At 19.8% G+C, this 16,698-nt stretch overlaps 1 protein-coding gene across 6 annotated transcripts in view; it reads right to left on the reverse strand.

Annotated features, from left to right (window-relative positions):
• LOC108002378 (voltage-dependent T-type calcium channel subunit alpha-1G) overlaps positions 1 to 16,698 on the reverse strand; it is a 198,385-nt gene that overhangs the window by 169,262 nt on the left and 12,425 nt on the right. The window contains exon 1 of one of the 6 annotated variants that reach the window (XM_062081499.1): positions 9,733 to 10,355. The exons of the other annotated variants lie outside the window; for them this stretch is intronic. The gene's annotated coding sequence lies outside the window, so the exon portion shown is untranslated. Of the gene's footprint in view, positions 1 to 9,732; positions 10,356 to 16,698 lie in introns of those variants that run through there. 6 annotated transcript variants of the gene reach the window in all.

Raw genomic sequence — 16,698 nt, forward strand, 5'->3', positions numbered from 1 at the left:
ATAAATTATGAATATCTGCTTATTTTTTTTTATTAATCTGAACAATTAACGAAAAAAAATCTAATAAAAAAAAATTAATAGAAATAGAAGTTCAAAAGAACAACATAAAATGTAAAAATGCGAATAATTTGAAAATTATTATCAAATATTCTTTTTTGTTAATGGATATGCATTGAGAATGGAAAATAGTATCGAGTAATCACTCTCAATATAGTGAAAAATAACATCCGATAACAACTCTCAAAATTTTTTTTAATCTCAATAACCGAAACTTCGAATAATTAAAATAATCGCGAATCAATTAATCGATATCTCACATGTGTTAAAAACTTGCAATTAAATTCTGTTTTTCATGTTTTATTAAAAATACTAAAAATATATCGAAAAGTGTGAGTGATCCTAACTTTTTCGATCAGAAACTGCATTTTGTTTATAAAATATCTCGTCATATTTATTTAATATTCATAATCATAGTTAATCGAATATTGTTAATTGCTCGAAACTCAGTGTCGCACGATCGAAATCGAGGGATGATCGTGGACGAGACATTTCCTCGGACAAATCGCGGAGAAACCTACCGTGTTATCTACTTTCAACAAACATGCGGAGTGTGTCCGATCAATAAACGGCTACCCTCCGCCAGGCATTCTCCTCCTGTGTCGAATCTTGCCGTGGCACGACCCGTGCCACCAATGCAAAAAAGGAAAAACAAGGGTAGTTTTGCGGCGGTTTAGGGTGATCTAGCTCCCCGCACGGCTCTCAAATAAAAACACGAGCAACAGTTTGCTCTCGAATTCCCTGTGTGTCTCTTTGTGCACAAGAGATGAACAGAAGATTCCGAGCAAAAAGAGAATAAAATTGGAACAAAGGTCCGTGAGACGATTCTTCAACGCCGCCCACGAATGAAATTCGGACCTGAAAATGTTCCAAAACTATGCCAGGCTCTAAACTTCCATCCATGCTCTTCTTTCACGATGGAAAAATAAAAATAACATTATTTATGATTAAGAATGAATGAGATGAATATTGATGCGAGTGATATAAATTTTTTTAGATAATGAAATTATAACGAGTATATTTTTCATATTTTATAACAAAAATATAAGATCTAAATTTTTTTATTTTTTGAGATTCTATTGATAAATGAATGTTGCCTTTTTTGATAATATTTAGTATAGTTCATCAAAATTTGAGCAGAATTTTATTTTTTGGCAAATAATGTTTTTTTTTTATATTTTATATATTTTAGAAAATAAAGAAATTAAAACTCAGCACCTTAAAAATTAATTTTACAAAAATTATTTTTTACATGTTTAATAAATTTGAAAATTAAAGGAAATTTTATTTACTGATAAAGAATAATCATATAATTTTGTTTTTTTTTTTATCTTATAAATTGTAAGAATGTTTCAATTTGAATAGAATATGAATATGATGATGAGAATCGAAACATTTTCTAAACACTTTTACTCTCAATCAATATCATTGCAAATTTGAGTAAAATTTGTGGTAATTCACGAATCGATTTCCCCGTATACAAGGGAAAGTATTCCATTGTTTAACATTTTTTCAAAGTCTAAGTAAAAATATTTTTTAATATATTTTTTATATATTTTATATATATATATTATTCGATATTATAAAATTGAGAAAATTATTCGATATTATATATATATTTTAATATAAATCAACAATTGCTAATAAAGATCTTGAAAAAAAGATTTCTTGAAGATATATTTCTCTTCTAAAATTAGTCTCAAAGATAGAATATTAAAGCAAAACTTATAAGAAGAAATCTCGAAATATAATGCTCATCTTTTAATAAATTTTTACACAGTAATGGATTTTAAAATGGATTGAAATTAATGATTTAAGAATAGTCAATAGTTTATAAGATATTTAAAATTATCTCTTATCTTTGTTAAACATTTTAATATATGAAAATTACGATTTAGGTAAATAATATTTCATCACAAAATATTTTTATTTCTTCTAGAAATGAAATATAATTTGTCTCAGTAAAAATATTAAAAAAAATTGATTTGTCATAGATTTTTATAATATATTTATTGTAGAAGAACATTAGCTTTGATCAACTTTAAAGCAATTATAATACTTATGTAAAATTACAGAATTTATAATGATTTGATCTACTAATTTAATATACTCGAAGTGCTTTTCCTATATAATTTCCTGGATTGGTCAAATATATAAAGTTCTTTTCCTCTTTCTTTAATAATTATATTAATTCTTGTCTTTAATAGTTCTTGAATTCGATATTTAAATTTAAAAATTGTTTTTTTCGAAAATTTATTTAAATCAGTACTCGTAGTTTTTGCAACAAGTGATAACCAATGAAATATTTTTTAATTTTAACTATTTTTCTTTTTCTTTTTGTTTTTTTCAAAATAAATAATTCTATGATTTGAATAATATATTTATTAATTATAATTATAATTTCATTTGTATTTTTAATCCAAGATAATGATAACAATCTAAGATATTCATTTTGACATCAAATTTAAAAATTATTTCTATAATTCTCAGAAAATATTAATTCATTATATTTTATTGCATAATAATATAATAATAATAATAAAATGCATAATATTATTTTCTTGCCAATATTTTATCAGTTCTTGTTTAATTATCAAAATAATTTATCAGTTTTTATTGATGAATATTAATTATCTTTTTACGTTAATCTTTTCCATTAATATTAAAAATACGTATAAGTATACATATAATTTTTGATTTTTGATATATGAATGATATTTCAAACTTGATTAAAACATATAGTTGGATCTTTGTAACTAGAATTTCTTTCATAACTTTTTCGTAATTTTCATAACTTGAAAAACATCTATAAGACTTTTATAAAACTCTAATTTCGTTCATTCTCTTTTCGTTATGAAAATCTCTAAATCAAAATATAAACTTTTAAAAATTATTATCAAATTATTTCATTGCAAAAAAATTTTGTTTCTTTTAATATTATTTTTCACTATCAAAACAAATCAGAAGAATATCAAGAAATGTGCATATCTTATCCAAATCACTTAAAATAAAAAAAAGTATTAAATTTTACTTCATTATATCTTCTTTATAAAAATATCGAAACCGATTTTTCTCTATTAATAATATTTTTCACAGTTTCTAAAAACTTTAGTTTTGAAAAGATTAAACTCGTCATGATTATTAGAATAATGTTATTTTATAAATAATACAAAAAGTAACAAAAATATTATTTAACTTCGTGCAGATTTTGGCAAAAATGAAATGAAAACAACAGAGAAAAAATTTTTTTAATTACGCAAAAAAATTTAATTCGTTCTTGTAGGTCATGATTATCGAGCGTGATTCGTCAATGTTTTGAAAATTAATACATGCATACAAGTAAATGGCGTATAACATGTTCTTATGAATTTCCGCCTGAAAATTGAATTCGAATTTAGACACGGAAAATCACGAATTTTCAAATGTATCCGTGTTTCGTGATTGCTCCGCATCATGATTATCGCGGTTACCAAGGTGAAAGGTATTCAATTCCAGGAAAGTTTTAATTGAGATGTCAATCATGGAACAAACTGGTAAGTCTTATAGGATTTATCTTATCTTGTGTTTGCTCTTTTTTTTTGTTTTTTTTTAAATTAAACGTGTGAGAAGATAATTGTTGCCATATTTTTGAAATAAATACTTTGAAATGAATTAAGAAAAATGCACCAATGACTAATCAATTAAAGAAATACATGCGCGTGATGATATTATATTATAAATATTATATTTAGAATTAATGTTTAACAATTCCTTGTAAAAAAATTTATCAATTTTTTTTTTGATATCACATGATTGTATTTGTAATTTTGAAATAAAAAGGATAATAATTTTAATAGATGTGAAATATATTGACAAATGACTAATGATGAAAAGTGACTTTTCCAGTGATTCAATTTAAATGTCAATAATTATAATTATTTTTAATTATTAAAAATGATTTTAATAATAAAATAATTATTATTTATAATAAACATATAATAAACTATTAATATAAAATATTAATAAAAAATTCCAAAAAATATAAAAAATATTATTATGTAATATTATTTTAAAATAATAATTTCTAAAAAAATTTTTCGTTAATTCTTAATCAAGTTAATCATTTAAGGAGGAATTATTTAATGTGTACTATTTAACATTTATATTTAATAATTCTTCAGTGATTAATTATCGAACTATTCTAAATTTTTTAATCATTAAAACATAATTATTTTTTTGAATTTATTTTTCCTTAAATATTATGTATTAGTAGTATTTTTGTTAATAATCTATTGATAATATAATAATATATAATTTTAATAAAAAAATTATTTTTAATATTTATAGTATTATATATGTATTAATTAAAGCAAAGATAAAAATCATTTTTGATCATTTTTGTAAAAAAAATCGAGAAAATAAATACATGATAACATTTTAGAATTATTAATTTTTGAGAAAAATAAATCTAAAAAATTGTAATATATAAAATATCTAAATATATAAAATTATAATATATAATTACAATATAATATAAATTATAATATAAAATTTTATGTTGAATGTTATGTGATAAATTATTAATATAATATTATTTCAATAATATTATAAAATATTAAAAAACAGTAAAAAGCATAAATTAATATAAAATTATTTTCATCAATATATAATAAATATATAATAAATAATATTTATATAAATAATTTTTACGAAAAATTTTATATATCTTGTAAATAAACATAAGATTCTATCTTATTATAGATCATTATAATAAAATTATCATTTCTTTTAAAAAATATAATTTCATCATTAAAAATCCGTTGTCTTGATAAATTGATATGACAGTTGAATTTCTTTTTTTTTTTTGAGATTTTCTTGAGATGCTAAGTGTTGATTAAGAAAAATGAAGTTAATTAGTTCCTTCACCTTGAGAATTATTTTTAGAAAACTAATTTTAGAAATTTCCGCAAAGCATTCTATGTAACATTAAATATTGTATGAAAAAAACATATTATATTATAACGTTTTCAATATTATATAATATTTAATATTATAATGTTTTCAATTACAATTTCAAAAAATACCCATTGATTCTAAATAATATTTTTTAATTATAATTAAAATTTACAATTAATTTATATGAAAAATAAAATTTTAATATCTATAATTATTATAATACAAGAAAATCATAGATAAATATATTTATAAAACATATCTTTTATTATCCACAAAATTTATCCGTATATTATATAAAAAGTTTTAAAAATATTTACAATAATTAACGATACTTTTATTTATTTCAAAGTAAATTAAGAAGAAGATTAATCATATTAAATGCTAATGACATTCTTATTAATTATTTTTATTATATAAATTAAACATAATTTTACTTGTTACTTGACCTATTTATATTTATTGAAAGTTAATGCTACAGTTTCATTATCTGCAACATTAATTTCGTTTTTCACTAACATTAATTAGTAAAATAAAACATATAAATATTTACTTATAAATTAGAAATATTATATTATAAATTACATAAAATCAATTTTTAAATTATAAATATTCATAATATTAATTCATGATTTTATTATAGAAATAATTAAATTACTCTCAAGAAATATTAAATGTATAAAATACTTAATAATATAATATATATATACAATATTCAATAATATCTTATGATAAAATTTTCTTTCGAAGTAAAAATTATTTAAATCAATACATTTTTATAATAATTAAATTATTATAAAGTATTAAATTTAATTATTAAATTTATACTATAAAGTATTAAATTATTATATATTATGCAACAAAAATTAATAAAAACAATTGTCTGATATATTAATTTATTTTCAAATTTAAATTCCTAAAATGTTATTAATAATTCTTTTTAATAAAAAAAATTATTAAATATAAAATCAAATTAATATACTTAATATATTCAAAATAACAAAATAAAATTTATCAAAATGAAATATACGTAAAATTAGATAAATAATTCAAGCAATATTCAATATCGTCATTTTTCCATTTTTAATAAATGATGTGTTAATATCAATAAAGAACTTCTAAAATATATAAATTAAATATGTAAATTATATTTTTTTTATTTCTATAAAAAAAGAATAATAATTAAACACTTGCGCGATTATTAAATTATAATAATAAATATTATACAGATTATATTTTTAATATATTCCATCTTTTTAATTGACAATGAAAATATTTTTATGTGATTCAATAAGATATGTATATTTTTCGTAACATACATAGTCCATAAATGTATTTCTATTATAAAAATGAAGAAAAAATTAAAATACATGTAAAAAATATAAACATAAATACTTTATTAATTTTGGAAAAAAATTATTAAAATTATTAAATTATTCTTAAAGATATAATATGATTTTCGAATTAATATATTTTTGACAATGTTAAGTATAGTTAGTGTAGTTTTAAATTTTGAATACTTATTTTTTGAATATATTTAAAAATAAAATGTTAAATAAAAATGTCAATAAAATATTAATAATAAAAAAACAAATAATTATGAAAAATAAATGATAAATAATTATTTGATTAATGAATAAATAAATGAATAAACAAAAAATTCATAAGAGATTTTACTTAAATCTTTATGTAAGTTTTTAAAATTTATTCTAAAAATTCTAAAAATTACTAATAATTAATATACTTAATATATTCAAAATAACAAAATAAAATTTATCAAAATGAAATATACGTAAAATTAAATAAATAATTCAAGCAATATTCAATATCGTTATTCTTTTCCATTGCATACTTTAATAAATGATGTATCGATATCAATAAAGAACTTCTGAAATATATAAATTAAATATGTAAATTATATTTTTTTTCTATAAATAATAAAACATCTGCGCGATTATTAAATTATAATAATAAATACTATACAGATTATATTTTTAATATATTTCATCTTTTTAATTGACAATGAATACGAAAATATTTTTATCTGATTCAATAAGACATGTATATTTTTCGTAAATCAATGTAACAAAATATAATACAAAACAATAGTAAATTTCTAATATTATAATAATAAAAAGCAATAATAAAATAATAAATTTAATATTAATACAAAGAATTTAGAATAAATACGTAAAAAATCATATATTAAAGATAAATCGATTTAAAATAATATTGATTTTAACATCTGAAATTCTTCTTGCTTTTAATAAAAAATATTTATCTTAAAAATTTGAATTTCTAGAATTTTTAACAAATTTCATAATCAGATAATAGAAATAGTAATTATATTTTTGATTTGTAAAAAATTAAATTTTTATATTTTATTTTTCTCTATATTAATTACAGTAAATAGTATAATAAAATGTAAAAATCTCATCAATTATAATAAATCTAAATTTTAAATTTAATTAGATTAATAGATAAATATTAATAAATTTATATTAAAATAATATTTTCGTAAGTTATTTATGTAAATTATTTTTTATTTATTTAGATTTCGAGTTTCAAATAAGAAAAATAACAAAAATTCTTAAATTTTTGAAATTCAAGAATTTGAAACTTTTTCAGTTTTGAAAGATTGCAAAATTTCGAAGTTTCAAGTGATCTAATTTCATTTATTTAAAGTAAAATTTTTATTTATTGAATATTTATTTGAAGTAAAAAATCGATATAATTGATATAATAATATCGATATTATCGATATAATACTAAAAATAATTTTCAAATTAGGATATAAAATTTTATAATTCGTATAACGATGTGTAATGATGCATTATTAATATTAATAATGTAATTAATATTAAATTGAAGTACAGAATAAATATTAACTTAATTAAATTGATTATATATATATATAATATTAAATTTTATTAACCTATATATATATATAGATTAATCAAATTTAATATTAATAAAAATCAATAAAGAAATATAATTAAAATGCATAAAATAATACAAATATATATATATATATATATATACATACATTACAATGTATATTATTATTGATATTTGAATTATATTTGAATATTCATTGTTAAAGACAATGATGGAAAACATCATTATGAAAACATATTCAGCAAAAATACATTACAAAAAAACGAAAAAATAATTTATGATTATGTAACTAATGTATATTATATAATATGTTTTAATAATAATAATAAAAATATGTTTTTCCAATAGATATACAAAATTTGTCAATTTATTAATCCTTAATTCTAACTATTCCTTTTCTTTTATCTAATCTTTATTTTTATTTCACTTCTTCTATTTTCTCTATAAATTATTCCATTTCTTTAAAATCACCAATAATATTTTTATAGTTCCTTTTTACAGTATATAAAATAATCTTTGATTATATATTTAAAACAAGCATTAAACTGCAGCATATCAAAATTTAATATTAAAATCGCGAGTATTCGAATTAGAATATTTAATTTCATTTTAATTAAATTTAAATTAGCTTTTAAGTCATATGTTATACATTGTTTATTTACTTTTATTGTAAGAAAAAGAATTTCATTATAAAAATATTTTTAATATAAATACAAAAATCGTGAAATAATGAATATTTAATGCATATTCGGAATATAATATTTGTATTTTACAAATTTATAGAAGATACATGCAACAAAGGCAGTCTTCATTAAACTTTCGAATGCGACTCCTTCAGAGTATTACAAAGACTTTAATAGATATTTCAGACAAAACATAGTTTAATATTCATTACTGTGTTATTATAATAGTTTGTAGAAAATTTATGTCATGAGGGAAAAACTAGTAACAATGTTAGTTTGCAAATTCAATTAAAATGTTTTTAAGGAAACTATATACTTATTTATAAAATATAGAATTGTTCTTATGATAAAATGTTCTTAAATGTTTAATTAACTCTTTAACTTTGAATATTTCTTCAATATAACCGAATAATAATTTAGCTTCAAATATTGCATTATTACTGTCGTTTTGTTAAATTTCATTAATTTCAAGTATGAATTAATATTTAATTTCTTTTTCTAAGAAGGCTAAACATAACCTTTTTCAAATTAAATTATTTAATTCATACAGTTTTTTTTATTCGTTTGAAATTTAATTTATATAAGTGAACTTGAACGATTTAAAGTTAATCAACTTGTTTCATAGATCATAGAAAAATTATTATTACTTATTGCAGACAATTAATGTGTTAAATTAACTAATCTTTAGATTAGTTATATTCATCACGAAATATATATTCCACAATGATAAATTTTTATCATTATATTCAATCATATATTATTATATTTAAAATTTAATATTAATTTTTTATCTTTGTTTAGTACATTATATCGTATAATATATTATAATATATTATATAGAAATAATTTTGGCATATATTATATATTAAATAAAATAATATACAAAAATTTTCATAATATATATGATATATATATTATATACATAATTTAAACAGACATAATTTAAAAGATTAATATTAATAATTTCGATTTCAATACAATATATAATATAAAAAATAAAAAACATAAAATTATTAAAAAATTTTTCATATATGCCAATCTTATAATTTATTCACTTATCAAAAAACAAATATTAATTTTTTTTATCATTTCAACTTCTTAAATACAATAATAACAATATATCTTAATAAGAATAACATGCAGAACATGTAAATATGGCTACCTTTTTATTGTGCGCTCACGTACTGCACGCTCCTATATCCCCAACGTGTCACGAATCCTTATTTGATTACGTTTTCTTCTTATTCCAAGTTAAACTGTTGGCAATCGTTATTCGTATCAACAATTTATTCCAGCCTCGTTAAAAATTTACGTGCCGGAATAATATCTTTACACGATATACGATCATGAATCGCCTGCTATTGGCTCATCGATGAAAAATTGATAAATTGATAACGCTTTGACAAAAGAACTTTCTTCTTTATCCTTCCTCTTGTAATCCCGACATTTTATAGACTCGTGAGCCGTTAACACAAAGAGGGAAACGCAGTGAATTTGTAACACTTTCACCAGTATCGATAACTTTTATCTTTCGCATCCGCAAACATTCAGGCCAATGTGTCTTTATCTAGAGTGATCCGCTAGATATGCAATCCGATAAGATGCGCGCAAGGGATAAACGAATTGAGAGGCTTTGATTGAGCTCAAATACAATGTATGGCACAGTACACGGCACGAAATTGATGTTCTAAGATTTACTTTTTCTGTCTTTTGTCTTTGTTATCAGTGTCAAGATCAATGGCAATGATGATATCGTATAAAGAAAAGTTATTTAAAAGATGTTTTTTTTATTTTTTATTTTTTTAATTTTTTTTTTACATGCAATCAAATGAAAAATGTCAATCATTTGTGATTAACAATATTCCATTCGTTTACGAAAATAAAAAGGAACATTGTGATGTATAAATGTTATTTACATTTCTCTCATTCATAAACAAATTTTAAGAAATTTTTTGAATTAAATAATTTTAAAATTATTTTTTTAAATTATTTGAGAAATAATTTATTTTTGAAATAATACAAATATTTCATGAAATATAAATAAATGTATTTGCAATTAAATGTAAATTAATGCAATTAATTTATTTGGGATTTCATGAAATAAATTTATTAATTATTCGTTATATTTGTTAATATTATTTGTTGTTTAATTTCGATGAAAATAAGTACTTTCTTAATTTACATCAACAAGTATTTATATTATTATTGTTTCTGACTAATATTAATACACATTTAACAAAATTATTGTTAATTATATTGATTATTCAATACATATTTTGAAAGTTATTTCAAGAATAAATCTTTTATTATATAATAGATATTATATAATATTATATAATAGATTTTTTTTTTATTTAGTAAAATAATCAATTTTTAAATTTATTATTTTCTCAAATATTTATTTTATTATAAATTTCTTTAATTGATTAAATAAAGAACATAACTTCAATTGAAATATATTACTTATCAAATTATAAAGCTTATTTATATTATTTAAAATAATTATTTAAAATAAATTTCGCTCAAAAAATTTATTTATAAGCTTATATCTTTCAAAGTACGGATAAATAAATGTTATAATATTAACCGTTTATAAAGAAAAGTTATATTATAAGAAAATGCTATATTTTATTTATTTCTTAATATAAATCTGCTTTGATCCATTAAATGTTAAACAATAATAATAATAATGTATAACATTATTAAAAAATAGAATAATTCAAGAATTATTAAAATTATTTTGTTATAAAAAATAATTTTGTTAACATTTATTACAAAACATTTATTATAAAACGTTAACGTTTATTATAAAATAATACTTTTTTCATATCACATATCGTATAACATAAAAAATAAAGATTTAATTTGTGTAATATATATATATATAATTTTAAGAAATGGGAAAAATGAAAAAAAATAAAAAAAAAAGTAAAACGTAAAATCAAATATGAAAAGATTTCTTTTTATCGATTGATGAATTGATTTAAAGTAAAATTGATTTGATTGATGAATTGATTTAAAGTAAAATTGATAAAAATGATTTAAATTTTAGATATTATATATCTCGATGAGACATCTATATTTATTTCTGCTTATCATCTATTACTAATCTTCTTATCTTTCAATCCAAATAAAAATTTTCATAAATTCAGTAAACTTTATAGTACTATAATTATAAAATAACAGTATGTTCTATCAATATAACATAAATTTTTAATAAAACAATTTTTCTGATCAACAATATTCATTTTCTTTTTTCATTTTAATTTTAAATTTTACCATTCTTCATACCAGTCTTCATTTTTTTATCAATTTCCAATGATAAATTATACCTCAATACGTGCATTTTCTTCTACTTTTGAGTTTTAAAGTATAAATAGATTTTGAATAATATAAATTTAATTAATCTGATATTTGAATTAGTTTGAATTATATAATAATAGTAATTTATTGTTAATGTAATATACACAATACACAAATTAAAATTCAATTAATATGAAATTGTCAAACTTTATTCAGCTTATAAAGATTTGAAGAAGATTGATGCAAAAATAATTACAACTTTTATGTATTGAATTTATTAATTAAATTAAATGATTACCATATATCAATTAAAATTAAATTATATCTATTAATCAAAATAAAAATCATTAGCACGTATTTTTCCAACGAAATTTTTTTGAAGTTTGTTTGTTCCTGACATTTTGGAGTTGTAAAAATAATAAATGTATCGAAATTATTTTAAGCCATTGTTTTATCTTTAAAAACTTTCTCTTAAAAAATTATTTAAATATTTAAAAAAATTCATCGCAGAAAGATTTGAAAAATAAGATAAATGTAATATTTCATAATCCAATTCATTTAATTTTTTTAATGTATATAAGACGTTATTATGCATCATCATCAAAATTAGTGCTTTTCGATTTGAATATGTTGAATACAAATAATGTTGAATATAAATAATGTACTTTTTTATATATTTTTTCAATTTCCTCTTCAATATTTTTATATTGTCATTATTTCACCAGAATTTAAAAAACTGTAATAAATAGTACCATTTGCCAAATTTAAAATAATAGTAATTATCGTATATAATCTCATAAAATATTTTTAAAAAAATTTCTTTTTTTAAATATTTTTAAATATTTACATATATATCTTCCAATTTATTCGAATTATTTTATAATTTTTCGTTACATTTAAACCTTATGTTACATACATACATTTAGTATCATTTCGAATAATAAGATTAATTCATGAAATTTATTATTCGTGCTAATCGAGATTTACACTTGAAAACTTGACCACATATTCGTATATTTTGTTATACATACATTCCATTGAAATTCAAAACGACAATTTTCGATGCCTGTCAACGCATGCGTGTTATTTTAATTAAAGGACCCGAGCCAAAATCAATAAGCGAAGTTATCGCAATTGATCACAGGAGAGAACAAGCTAAAGATTCATCGAGAATGTTAATATGAGAGTGATGATCGAAAGACAGTACTAAAAATCGATTTCGAAAGACAAGAATGAAAAACTAAAGAGACAATATATCCATGAAAATTGATTACTCTCTCTCATCAAGACACGAGATGTCTTGAAGAGAAAATCTCGAAGAAGTGGAAGTCAAGGATATCGATCGAAGAATCATACTTCTTTCGAATTCACTATTCTCGTGAAAAATCGATCTAAGTGGCTACTGAAGACCTAAATCTTTGTGAAAATCCACCCTTACGTTCATCCTCTTTCCTTCTTTTCTTTACATCCATTCTTCTTACAATCTCGAGGATTTTCTTTGCTTGTCGATGATTCATTACCCTTCACGCGATCACGTTCTACACGAATGCAAGATTGAGAGATATATAGATGAGAGATATGAAAGATATATACTTCTTTCATACATTCATACTTCGAACCAGCATTTTTTTCATTTATATAAAAACGATGAATAATTTTCGATAAAATTCGGAACGGGTTGAATATTTATTTAGTTGAAAATAATGATAGATGCACGTAAATTCTAAAATTTTATTTGAGAAATAAATCTTCAAATAATTGATCTTTCGAATATCTTATAGTTACTTTAAATAATAATATTAAAAATAATGATTTTTTATTGTTTATTATTGTAATACAAATATAAATAATTGTATTATTTATATTTGTATTAAAATTAGCTATTAAAGCTATTAAAATTTGAATTAACTTATTTTCTATTTTATATTTTCGATACAATATTATAATTGTAACGCTTATCCTAAATTGCTTTAATTAATATGATTTTTATTAATTCAATATATCTTAATAATATGATTTTATTCTCTTCTTTTAATAGATTTATTTTGTAAATAAAGGAGGATAATATGAGGATAATATAATATGAGGATTATCGTCATATCTAATTGTTAATGAAATTTATACGGCTTATGTATATATTTTTATGATTCTCAACTAAAACATGTATAAAATTTAAAAGAAATATATATTTTCAAAATTAAAATTTTACATAAAATCAATTAATAAATATTTATATTTCAAATAAAATAAAAGTAATGAAAATATTTATTTATCAATAGACTATGAATTTTTATGAAAGCATATATTTTTCATGTTACATATATTTTATATATTTTATAAAATGAATATATTACATATTTTTTTCTAATATTAATTTTATTTTTATGATTTGAATATTATGCAAATTTGATCATATTCTAAATAAAACTTTTAATTATAATAATAAAACTTTTGAATATAATATTAAAAATTGAAAAAATAATAAATAATTTTTTTATAAAAATATATATATATTATATAATATCTTATAGAAAAATTTTTTTTCAATTTAATTTTTTCAGATAAATAGATAAATTTTAAAATTATGAAAAATTTGAAAGAAATCCTTTAAATAATATTATAATTATATCTTGAATATCGTATATCTTGAAATAATACAGCATATTTTTTACATATTAGTTGAATATCTAAATATTATTTTAGTTGTATAGAAATTCATAATATATTTATCAAACACATTACAGTTCAAATACTGTTTCAATAGATAAAATAATAAAATACATAATAAATTAAAAAGAAATTTTGTTTGAATAACAATTTATTTCGATAACGTTCAACTCTTTGGACTTACATTTTTATACAAATAAGAAATTCTCCAACTTATTTCTAAGTCAGTATCGCAATGAAGTTGAGCCGAAGACAAATTCCACGAATGGAGTTACCGAGGTACGAGATCTCTCAGAAAGTATAACGACTCAGTAGAATCTAGTTGACATGGAATAAAATTAACATCCACCTCGAATTTTACACGAGAATTTCACATAGACAAAATTTATTGTACGTCATCGTATACTCGGAAATTTACAATGATGACAAATTCATTTTGAGAAAAAATAACCAGACAGAAGATTTAACCATTTCAATTTTTCAACTCTATTCGATTTTCCTTTTTTCTTTTGAAAATAAACTTCATAAATTAAAAAAACTTGTATGATAATTTCAAAAATTGTATTATTTATATTGTTTATAGTCACAACAGATTTTCAGATATAAATCCTAGTAAATTTAAATAACATTAAATTTTTTTAATTGATTTATTGATATAAATCATGTATTTTTATTATGATTATATCATTTATTATTATATATATATATTTATATTTATATAATTTCTTTAATAAATAACTTTCTTTTTATCGATACATTTTACGTTTCTTGAAAACATAAAATCAAACATAATATATTTTCAGTTTTATTTATACAAAAAAAAATTGTAATTTAATAATAATTTACGCATTACAATGGTTTATTTTTTAATAATAAATATGAAATAATATTAATGAAAATTATATATTTGTATGAAAAAGTTTTTTTTTATTTTTTTTATCGTTTAAAATTTTTATTGCTCTATTCAAAAGATGTTGAGATCTCGTAATCTTACACATATTTTGTCTCAAAAAGAGAGATAAGAATAATTAAACTCTCATCCATTCTTCTATCATGAAGAATAGTTATAGAATAATTATTAATTTAATTATTTTTAAAATATAAAAATTCGCACCATGAATATTATAATCATCAACCTTCTAATTATTTTCAAATTTTGAATTTGAAAATATAGTCTCTCTATTGAAATAGGTGAAAATAAAAAGAAAACTAGCAAAACCTAATCTAATCTAATAAAAAGAAATAATAACTAAATCTAAAAAAATGATTAACACTTAATAAAATTCACTAAAATATCTCTTGTTAATTATTCACGTGATATTATAATATTTTCAATATGTCTTTCTACTATGCTTAAGCTATTAATACAATGTAAAAATGAAATTTTAATGCTTACTTCATAGAATCTCATGAGTAATCAATATTATATACATAAATTATATTAAATATTTTATGTATCATATTCTATCGAGAATCGAAAGAATTAAGAAAGAAGACGAACAGAACTAAGAAAACGAAAATTCATTCATTTTACGTACAAAATCGAGTTAACGAGACAACGACGCACTCGAAATACATGATGATCGATTACTTCCTCCTATCTAACGATCCATCGGTAACCTCTGTCAGCCTGTTTCTCATCGATGCTCCGAATCTCATTTGCCGAACGTTTAATAGACAATCAACCGGCCGCTTCGACCGGGCAAATTGTTTCGATCGACTGCCACTTCCGGAGTATTCCAGCCCATCGAAAATTGCCTCGTTGACGCCTCGATCATTCGATTATTTTTCACCCGTTTGTAATGGAGTTCTGGCCCTGACGACAGAGCCAAAAAGAAGGAAGAAAACAGGTCAGCGGGATCGAACAACGAAACGAAAAAAACGAGTTTTGTTGCGGCCAAAGTACATCATTTTGTTTGGTCTCGTTTCCAATATCCATGAAATTATCTAATCAATTATTCCTCCAAATTCGTTTAATTAGGTCTAATTAGGTCTATAAACTGGAATAAAATCGGTGGAAATTGTATTTCAAAATCGTAGTTTATAGCAACTATAAAGATATAATCCTTTAATTTTTAAATACACCATGCATTATGTTTGTCTAGAGATATTTCTTGTAACTTATCAGAATTGAAACTAGTTAGAATTATTCGAACTT

The sequence above is a fragment of the Apis cerana genome, linkage group LG11 (genome assembly GCF_029169275.1).
Source record: "Apis cerana isolate GH-2021 linkage group LG11, AcerK_1.0, whole genome shotgun sequence".
Classification (NCBI taxonomy): Eukaryota; Metazoa; Arthropoda; class Insecta; order Hymenoptera; family Apidae; genus Apis; species Apis cerana.